At 30.7% G+C, this 11,824-nt stretch overlaps 1 pseudogene; it reads left to right on the top strand.

Annotated features, from left to right (window-relative positions):
• Nucleotides 1–1,394: 1,394 nt before the first annotated feature.
• Nucleotides 1,395–2,699, top strand: LOC145797751 (protein FAR-RED IMPAIRED RESPONSE 1 pseudogene; annotated as a pseudogene).
• The last annotated feature ends 9,125 nt before the right edge of the window (nucleotides 2,700–11,824 follow it).

Here is an 11,824-nt window from a genome sequence, read left to right as displayed (position 1 = left end):
TTCATATTACAGTGCGTGTGTTTTACGCACTGTGAAAAAAAAAAAAATTCCCGCCTAAAAATCTAATAACAGAGGGAGAAGAAATCGTGTCTATTCTGAAGCTCTATTCCAGGGAGAAGAAATCGTGTCTCCGTCCCCATTTTCGTCTCGCTCAAGCGTCTTCCCTCTCTCGTCTGAATCGGGGCTGTTCCAGGGAGAAGAAATCGTGTCTGCGTCCCCGTCTTTGTCTCGCTCAAGCGTATTTCCCCTCTCGCTCAAGCGTTCTCCGCCGTCCCTCTCCTCCACCGTCCGACGTATTCAAGTTAGTGCACCGTCTCCGGTGTCTTCGTCCGGCGTCTCCCTATCCGATTGTCGTCCCTCGTCTAGGTAAGTTTATCTGTAGCTTTTGTCCATCTCTTCCTCTATACTTACACATATACATATATATATATATATATATATATATATATAATAGGATTTTGAAAATGCCAAATATGTAATGAAATATACATTGAAGCTTATAATTTCCATAGCAGATTAACAGAAATTGTATAGCTTAATAGATTGAGAATGCCAAATATGTTAATTAACATATTAAAACTCAAGTTGTAATGGCAATTAACAGGGTAAAACTCAAATTAACAGATTAGCATATTTAATAGGACCTTCTCAACATATTAATAGATTAGAAATTGTTTGGGAATGCTAATTAACAGATTAAAACTCAAATTAACAGAAATTGTATAGCTGTCAAAATTGTAAGCTATACAATTTATGTTAATCTTTTATGGAAATTGTTAATTAACAGTTTCAAGCTATACAGTTTTAATCTGTTAATTAACATATTTTTGTCAAAATTAACAGTTTTAATATGTGTTCAAAATTTTTGTCCAAAATCTGTTAATTAACAGATTATAACAATTTACAGTTTGGACAGTTCAAATCTGTTAAATTGTTTGGGAATCTGTATATTGTTTGGGAATGCAAAATCTGTTAATTAACAGTCCAAAATCTGTTAATTAACAGTCCAAAATCTGTATATTGTTAATTAACAGATAATATGACAGTCCAAATCTGTTAAATTGTTATAAATTGTTAATATGATTTTGGGTAGATTTTGGGTTAATCTAGTAACTTGCATTGTTAGAAATTGTTATAATTTGTTAATCTGGTAATTGTTACAATTTCTTACAGATTAGAAATTGTTACAATTTGAAGCTCTGTTAATTTTTGAAAGGGTAATATGTTATAGTCTGTTGAAAGGGTAATATGTTATAATTTGTTCAAGAGCTTGCATTGTTAATCTGTGTGTATATGTGTAAGTATAACAGAGTAATAACAGAATAGCTTGGTTCTATTATTCTATTAATCTATTAAATCATTTGATTTCATATGGTATTTTTGAATGAGCAAGAATGGAGATTGGTTCGAACAGTGCTGAGAATCCTTTATTAAATGAGAGTGAAGAAGTTGAGAAACCGAAGAGGGGTATGTGTTTTAGCTCAAAGTAAGAAGTGTATTCATTTTATGCCAAATATGCTAAACATGTTTGATTTTCCATAGCTTATAAAACTCAAGTTTGTGGCGATGATGGGGAATTAAGATATTTTGGGATTGAATGTTCTCGATCGGGAAAGAGAATCAAAAAATCAGAAGTAAATCCTCTAAAGCCATCTTTGTCTACAAAAATTGATTGCAAAGCAAGGGTACAGGCAACCTTACAAAAGGATGGGAGATTTATGTTAACCATAGTTAACCTTGACCATAACCATGACTTGATTCCCACCGACTCACGTCATTTTGCAATGAATAAGAAAATTCTTACTCCTGTGAAGAGAAGATTAGAAATTAATGATCAAGCAGGGATTGGGGTGTCTAGAAGTTATCACTCAATGGTTGTTGAAGCTGGGGGTTATGCGTCATTAACATTTGATGAGCGAGATGCACGAAATTATATTGACAGAGCTAGAAAATTGAGGCTTGGAGAAGGAGATTCCGATGCACTTCAAAAATATTTTTTGAGGATGCATGCACAAAATTCGAGTTTCTATTATATGATTGATGTTGATACTGACTTTCGCATAAGAAACTTGTTTTGGGTGGACGCAATGAGTCGGGCGGCTTTCAAAGAATTTGGAGATGTTGTTTCATTTGACACAACTTACCTCACTAATAAATATGATATGTCATTTGCTCCGTTTGTAGGAGTTAACCACCATGGACAGTTGATTTTGCTTGGTCGTGGCCTGTTATCTAGTGAAGACACTGATACATTTGTTTGGCTATTCAAATCATGGTTAAATTGCATGTCAGATCATCCCCCAAAAGTTATAATAACTTATCAGTGCAAAGCTATGCAAAATGCGATAGAAAAAGTCTTCCCCAATACTCGACATCGATGGTGTTTATGGCATATCATGAAGAAAATTTCGGAGAAATTGAAAGGGTATTCCCAATATGAATCCATGAAGATGGACTTGCAAAATGCAGTGTATGACACATTCACAAAAGATGAATTCGAGATGAAATGGAAAGACATGATTGCAAAATTCAATCTTTATGAGAATCAATGGTTGGGTGTGTTATATGATGAGCGACATCGATGGGTTCTTGTTTATGTCAAAGATATTTTTTGGGCTGGCATGTCAACGGCACAACAAAGTGAGAGTATGAATGTCTTTTTTGATGGATATGTCAATCCAAAGACTACATTAAAATAATTTGTTGAACAATATGACAATTCCTTGAGAAGTAAGGTTGAGAAAGAGAAGAAAGCTGACTTCAAGTCTCGGCACAAAGTCTTTGATTACCTAACTGTGTATGGTTTTGAGAAGCAATTTCAAGATGCCTACACCAATGCAAAATTCAAAGAAGTTCAAGCAAAGATGAAGAGACTAGTTTATTGTCAGCCGTTTCTTGTCAAAGAAGAGGGTTCAATTTGTACATGTTTTGTAAAGGAAGCTATGGTAGTTTTTGGGAAGATGAAGCATGTGGACTTTGTTGTCTATTATAATTCCACCGAATTTGATGTGCAATGTATGTGCCGGTTGTTTGAATTTAGGGGCATCATGTGTGCTCACTCACTCATTGTGCTCATTGCAAGATGCATAAATGAGGTCCCAAATAAATACATTCTACCACGATGGCGAAAAAATTTGGATAGAGGGTACACATGCATAAAACCACATACACTGGCTTTGGGGATGATTTCAATGCAAACATGTATGAGAAGATGAACAGAAAATTGGTTGGCATTGTACAATTTGCTGGGAACTGTGAAGGGAAAATAAAACTTATCGACTGTGGGTTGGATGAAATCAAGGAAAAAGTGATGAAAGATGATGAAGGTGGTGGGAGTAATGTAGCACCTTCGACTAGTAATGTACCACCCATTACTAGTAATGTACCATCTTCCCCGATTGGCAGCATTAATAGAAAGGCAATCAATCATACCAAGTTGCTTAGTCCTTTGGTTGCTCGGCGAAAAGGTCGTCCAGTTACTAAAAGAAAGGTGGCAAAAGTAGATCAAATAGTGAATCGGTTGAAGGCAAGCAAAAGAAAACATAACAAATCAAAGGTAAATTGGTATTCATTACTTTCTATTCAACTCATATTTTATTGTAATCATGTCATACATTTGAGACATTCATTAACTTTTATGAATATAGGGTACTAAGGTGCTTGGAGGTGAAGGTGAAGGTCAATGTCAATCTCAACCTGAACGTAGTGTACGTGGAGAGCTTTATCCTTATGTGGTTGGCATGGAAAATAGTATGTGTGTGCCGGTACGTGTACATCACAAGAATTTACATTGAGCAATTTATGTTATTTTCCAATTTATTTTAACATTTCATTTTAATTGAATAAGGACACATGGTCAATGCTATTGGAGGCACATCTCTCACCCCGGCAATTGTGGACATTATGAGCAGACAAAGTTTCATAAATCCCCCAACTCAGATTTATGGAGTTGGCACATCGTTTACCCCGTCGGACTGTATTGGAGGCACACCGGGATTTATGAGAACTCAACAATCCATGACTGCTACGCATCAAATTTATGGAGCCATACCATCTTCATTTGTTGACTTCAATGTACAAATGAACCACAATGACCGTGGCGGTAGTTTTCGTTAGTTGGGAACTTGTAATTGTAATGCCTTTTATGTGAGTAAACTTGGAGTTTATTTTGTTTTGGATAATTTATTTAATATATTTTTGGATTGTTTAGTTTCTTTATTTTTTGGTTGACAAACAAATTGATGTTGTTCCCTACTTTGTTGTTATAGTTAATGTTCCCAATTGATGTTGTTATATTTGTGCTGTGTCTGCTACATGTGTTCCAAATCTGTTACAAATCTGTGTGAAAAAAGCTATTACAAATCTGTTAAAAACCTGTCTTCAAATGTATCTTGAAAAACCAGTGTGGAAAAAATATGTTTTCAAAACTGTGTGAAAAACCAGTGTTCAAAAAATCTTTCTTCAAAAACCTATGTACAAAAATCTGTCTTCAAAACTATGTGAAAAAAACTTATCTTCGAATCTGTCTTGGAAAACCTGTGTGAAAAAAAAGTCTTTAACACTGAAAAACCAGTGTTGAAAAAATCTGTGTGAAACAATGTGAAACAAAACCTGTATTTGAATCTGTCTTGCAAAACCTGTATGCAAAAATATGTCTTGAAAACTGTTTGAAAAACCAGTGTTCAAACAATCTGTCTTCAAAACTATGTTAAAAAACTCTGTGCAAAAATCTGTCTTCAACAACCTGTCAATGTGTCCAAATCTGTGTTGAAAATGTGTTGAACCTATGTCTATATGTGTCCAAATCTGTCAATAATGTGATTCAATTGTGTTCACAATCTGTCAATTATCTGTGTTAACAATGAAAACAAATCTGTGAAGCACCTGTGTTCAAATACACAAGAATGTATGTTCAAATACACAAGAATGTATGCAAAAATCTGTGAAGTAGCAGACAAACAGAATCTATGATCCAAAATGTGTCCAAATTCAGTCCAAAATCTGTCCAAAATCAGCCCAAAATCAGTCTACAATCAGTCCAAAATCAGCCTAAAATATGTCAAAAATCAACCCAAAATCAGCCTACAAGCAGTCCAAAATCAGTCCAAAATATGTTCATAATATGTGTTCAAACAGACAAACAAATAACTTTCAAAGTTCCAATCAGATAACAAACAATCCACATGATTATATATTTATACTTCTCAATCCATAATTGTAATATATCATAAAGCTTTATACATATCATCTTCATAATTAATACAACACCAATTACATGTTCTAACTTGAATACAAATTATTACATATTCATAATTAATATAACACCAATTACAAGCAAGATGAAGATCCCATTAATACAACACGAATTTCTATTTATGTCCCTTTGCAATTTTTGCATCTGCGCGTTCTGAAATTGATGTTGTTCGCTTTGAAATCGAAGATGTTCGCCCATACTTTGAAGTTGTTCGGTGACAGTTGGTGTATTGTCCATTCGCAATTTCCCTTCCTCCCTACATTGTGAATTTGTAGGCAAGCACCATGCAATAAACCCACTGCAATCAGGACAACAATAAAATAGCTTATTCTTGTTTCGTTCTATCTCCGAAATTAGAATGATTGCTTTTTTCCGACATTGAGAACAATTTCTGTTGCAATACGTCAATTGATCTGAGGTACTGCCGTTAACACTTGAAGTTGACATCTACAGAAATATGAAGCGAAATATGAAGTTGACATTATCATCTATAAATGTAACATCGATTGCGATACATACTTAATTGTATAATCAAACTCATATATTGCTCATTGGGCTGGCATTTATATGCAAAACAATCCAATGAGTACAAAAATGTGTCATAATGGTTTACAATCTCACAGCAAATAACTTATAATTTCTGCATATTTGCATCATCAAAAATCTACATTTCAAAACCAAAACCCACCCTAATACCTAATATAGGCAGCATAGCCCAAGTTCCCTAAAGCAGTCCTACATTGATGTAACACCAAGCTTGAACTTGCAAAAAAATATAGCAAGTCAAGCTTGGATAAGTTACACTGTTCTCAACATACAAAATACTGTTTTGTCCATCAAAAGTCATTTCATCACAAATGTCAAAAGTATTTATGTTAAATAATGAATAGATCAGGCATCAAAGATACATAAATCTCTATTATTTTGTTTAATAAGTAATAATTCCACAAGCTTTGTTTTTTATTAGAACAGTTATCAAATGTTTGGACTGGAAATTCTAATGAGTCAATGCAAATGGAAGCATGTAATAGAAACATTTAAAGGATGAGAGGGGCAACTGACTTTTTCAAGGAGATATGCTTTTTGCATCTCAAATGAATTTTAGGGCACATATTAGACACATTGAAGATTGAACATATTACAAAAAAGCTTATTCATTTATTTATTTTTAATTTTCACTTTCTAGTTTCTGAATATTATTCCATTTTATCTAGAATTGTTTCTCTACTTTACTTTGTATACGACAAACTGAATGGTTTTGGAGACCTAAAACATCCTTTTGGAAAACCAGAATTAAGTTTTTCAAGACACCACAACATATGAATGAGTTTCCTAGTGACTATGTAGGGATAGCATAATGTAATGTTTGAGGTGTTGCTGTGTTTTACAAAGAAAGGAAAGGAAAGGAAAGGAAAGGAAGATATTTTTTTCCCTAACAAACAAGAAAGGGTAAGAAGAAACCTATAGAAGAAGAAAAGAAAAAATGAGAAAAAATGAGAATTCTTGGTTCTTTGACTTGATTTTTAGCCTTGTGATGTTTTAGTATTCAATTGGGTCCTGTCACTGTATAGTGTTTATGATTCTGTTCATGTGACATCCTATACTTTGGGTTCTCTTTCCTGTTATGAAATGAAATAGTACAATTTGAGTCCAATCTGCACTAGTGACTGTTACAAGTATAGTAGTTATTGTAATATAAACTGAGTTCTTGTTTGCTTCTATAAAAAATACATATATTCCTTGGGCTTTGTATCAAACATTTTTGAAGTAGTACCACTTTGGGTTGCTTCAAAGGAAATTAAAATCAAGAAAGACAACAGAAAATATTACCCTGATTGTGAACTAAAATTCAATAGTGAGGAACCTTAATTCAATAGTGAGGAATTAAAATCAATAGTGAGGAACTAAAATTCTACTCATTACTTGATACAAATCTACATTTCAAAATTATTGAAGACAGATTGTATGCAAATATATATATATATATATATATGCCCTGAATTGGGGGATTTATGAAACTCCAAATTCATGGAGTATGCAATCAATATGCCCCAACTCAGATTTATGGAGTTGGCACAGATTCATAAATTCATGGAGTATGCACAGATTTATGGAGTATGCAAATATATCTATATATATATATATAGATATGCCCTGAATTAATGAGTAGTTTCATAAATCTCCAAATTTGACAGACATATCCCTGAATAGGTCAAAGTCACAATCTGTCTTCAACAAATTAGGGCATATATATATGTAGATGAAATCAAAGTGAAATCAAAGTCAAAGTCACAATCTGTCTTCAACAAATTAGGGCATATATATATATATATATAGAGAGAGAGAGAGAGAGAAATTATTTCACTGACTTGTGCACACAGATCTGTCGAGAAAACACGGAGAGTCGAGAGAAGCGAGTCTGGTGCGAAGACGGAGAGAGACTCGGTCATCGTCGGTCGTCAGAAGCTGCGGGTCGCCGGGGTTGTAGAAGCTGCGTCGTCGCCGGGGTTGGAGAGCCGCACTCGTCCGATCGGGTCGCTGGTGTTGCAGAGCTACGCTCGTCGGGGAGGTCGCCAAGAAGAGGCACAACAGAGAAGAGAAGGAAGAATAGAGAGAGTCTTCAAATGTATTGTGTATTCAAAATGAATTTGAAATTTGAAATGAATAAGAAAGAAGGAGAAATGGGCGAGTTTGTATCCGTTTTCCACATAAGCCAGCCACGTCATTAGTGCTAATTTAGTGGTGAACGTTTAGAGGTCGGGAGCATTTTTTGAAGAGATTTCAAGAGGTATGGACACTACAAATCAATCACATAGGGACACACAGACCATATGGGTGGGTTTGGTTTGGTTTAGTTTTGGTAGATAAATTTTTAAAAAGAAATTTGGAGAAAGAATTTAGAAATTTTTTTAGTTTGTTTGATTATATATTTTGGAAATGATTTTGGAGTATGGGAGTTTGAGATGATTTGATATTTTGTTGTAATTGAATAAATGCGTGTGAAAGAAAAAGTAATTGAGAAGGAGAGAGACGAGAGAAAAAATGATTAATTGATGTATACGAAAGAGAATGATTTTGAAAATTATTTTCAAAAAATTTTTAATCAAATTTTTTTTTTTTTTAAAAAAAAATTACTGGATGCCTCCTGAATAACACTATATATATGTATGTATGTGTATATATATTTAAATAATTTTTGCATAGGAATATGTGAACAAAAGCACGCGCACCCCCACCTTCCACCGTAGGCACAAACTCCCTCACAACATGGCAGCAACCTGCCAGTCACCTGCAAAAAGCAATCACTTTGCTTAGTTTTATTTCGGGCAAATTATATATATCTCTTTCAAAATTTAATTAAATTACAAATATTTTTATGAAGTTTCAAAAATTATAGATATTCTTGAGATTTATATTTTCATAATAAATTGTTCTATAAAGTTTACATTTTCATAATAATTTATCTCTTAATTTATTATGCAAATTGTACCTTCAAGGGGTATCTGTAATTTCTTAAACCTTAGGGATATCTGTAATTTTGCTAAATTTCGAGGATGTATATGTAATTTTTTGTTTTATTTATTCAAAAATATTTTTTAAAAAAATTATTTTCTTATTTTTCATATTTTTTTATTTTTATTAATTTTTTTAATATTTTAAACATTTTTTTTTTACTTTTTACACATACTTAATGTAAATATACTTAAAAAGTAAAAATTTGTGAAAAAAAACCTTTTAAAAATTCACTAAATATCAAAAATATAAAAAAAATACGAGAATTCAATATATATTTTTTTATTGTTTTATGCATTTATTAATTTTTTAAAATATTTTTTATAAATTTTTTATTTTTTAGATACATTTAAGTAAGGTACATCTAAAAAAATTTAAAAAAAAATATTTAAAATTTAAAAAATATTCACTAAAAACAAAAAAAAAAAACACAAAACCAAAAAACTCAAATTTTAAAAAATTTAATCTAAAAAACTCAAACTAAACAAACAGTTTTTATGTAAAAAAAAAAAAAAAAAAAGAGCAGTGTTGCATGGTCCACTGAAGATGTTATTTGATTTGCTTGCAATCACCAAGGGTTATACAAAGCTTATTGATTTTGTTTAAATATAGAATAAAAATGTAAAATTTTTTGGGACCAAATAAAAATCACATGTTCTACTTCTATGTCCCAATGTTTGTCAACAAAAAGTTACGGTAAATTACATTTTAAGTCTTACTCAGAGCATCTCTAATGATTGTTGTTATAATGTCATTACTATTGTTATAATTTGACAACGAATAGTATTATTTTGACAAATTATGGCAATGATACTCCAATAGTCACTTGCTATTTTGACAATTCTCAACTAACTTTCTCTCCTAATTTGTAGGTGTTGTTTGGATATACGTTTTTTTGTGATTTTGTTTTTATTTATTTTTTATTTTTTATGACATTTTTTTAACTATTAGTAAAAAAAATTATATATTTATATTATTCCCGACTGGACAAATAAAAAAATAATTTTTTTTGAAAAATTAGAAAAAAAAATTAAATTTGAAAAATTAAATAGAAAAATTAAATTTGAAAAATTACTTGGTTTTCTGCTGTTTCAATTCTATTTTTTCAACTGAATTTGGAGCCACAAATATGTTCATATTTGCTGATGTGGCATGTTTGACAATTGCTATTTTACTTGCCAAATTTGAGAATAGATATAGCATATGCCATCTTTGACAAGTGAAATAACAAATCATTGAAAACTCACTTTTTATCACTATTATTAAATTATAATTTTAACAAGTATTTTGAGAGCTTCATGAGAAATGCTCTTAGCCTTTAAACCTTAAAATTTTTCGGGTTGTTCATCTAATTATTGAATTTTTGTAATTGACGTTTATTTTCTTTCTTTCTTTCTTTCATAATTTTTTTTTTTTTTTTTTTTTTTTTTTTTGGCCACAAACGCCATGTGATTAAAACTTACTTTAGTCCTGTGGTGCATTGTCAAAATTAATAAAATTACACGTGATATATTTTGTTACGTTGTGATTGAATTATAAATTTAGATAGAAATTTTTTAAAAAAAAGAAGGAAAATGAAGAAAAAATTTAACTTATATTTCATATCTTCTTCACCTTTTTTTATTTTTATTTTTATTTTTTATTTCTAAATTCTTATCCAAATTCATAATTCAAATTAGGACTGCAAACGAACTGAGATGTTCATGAACAATTTGAGTTTGACTCATTTATTAAATGAACAAGTTCGACCTCGATTTTAAAGTTTATTTATTAATCGAGCCAAGCTCGAGTAGTTCCAAGCTCAGCTCGATAAGGCTCGTGAACAAAAAGAAAATAAATTCTTACTTACTTTTAATAATATATCAAATAATTTTTTAATAATTTATTTTATTTTTCTATTTGAATTTGATATTTGTGTAAATTTAGATATTTGATTGATGAAATTTATTATTAAGATAAACATTCTTATATATTTTGTTCATAATATTTTATTTTTATCTTAATAAATAAATTATTTTAATTTTAATTTTTTTCAAACTCGAGTCGAACTTGGCTCATTTATGTACATGTTCAAGCTCGAGCTGAGCTCGGGTTTATCAAACATTTGACGAGTTAAATTCAAACTTGACTTAATTATTAATAAACAAGTTTGAACACTCAAAAGTTTGACTTGTTTGTAGGCCTAATCCAAACATATTCTTAAAAATTTGAGGAGAGTTCCAAACTATTGACAAAATTGGAAAATTGTAAAGCATGATGGCTTAAATGAGAATTTCGTATTACTTTAGGAGTGTAAAATGTAACTTATCCAAAAATGTTATATATTACTTTTCAAGTATTTTTTTTTATAAATGTTATATATTACTTTTCAAGTATTTTTTTTCTAACTAATTGAGAGATGGAGAAAAAAAATATAATAAAATTTATAATTTTGACATGATTATATCAAAAAAAAAAATTTTAATAACAAAAAGATTATCAGTGTTAATAGCGATAGAGCCAAAATTTTGATTGAGAAAGGGAAAGAGTAGACAAGTAATTATGTATGTCAGGAAAAAGGGAAAGAGTAGACAAGTTGTTATGGATGTTAGGAATTCAAAACATAGCTTGGATAAAAAAAATAAAATCAATTATCTCTACTTTCAAATTATTCTAATATTATATATTATATATCGTTGCTATGATAAACTTTCGTAACATAACAAAGTTCAGAGGTTTGTTTGGTTTATATTTTGACATAAATTTTTTTAAATTTTTTTTGAGAAGAGAGTTTAAATTTTTTTTTGATTTATTTGGTTGTATATTTTAAAAATAGTTTTGGAGTTTGAGAGTTTGAGATGATTTGATATTTTGTTATAGTTGAATAGATGTATGCGAGAAAAAAAATGATTGAAAATAAGAGAGAAGAGAGAAAAAATGATTGATTGATGTGCAGCAAAGAGAAAGTAATTTTGAAAAATTTTTTAAAAAACTTTGAACTAAACAAAATTTTGAATTTTTTTCTCAAAAATTATATCTATACAAACCAAATAAGTCCTAGAACTCTCAAACAATATG

Source organism: Camellia sinensis, chromosome 8 (assembly GCF_055761805.1).
Source record: "Camellia sinensis isolate YWXY chromosome 8, ASM5576180v1, whole genome shotgun sequence".
In the NCBI taxonomy this organism is placed as follows: domain Eukaryota; kingdom Viridiplantae; phylum Streptophyta; class Magnoliopsida; order Ericales; family Theaceae; genus Camellia; species Camellia sinensis.
Note: the sequence above shows the minus strand (reverse complement) of the source record. Positions and strands in the feature narration are given on the sequence as shown.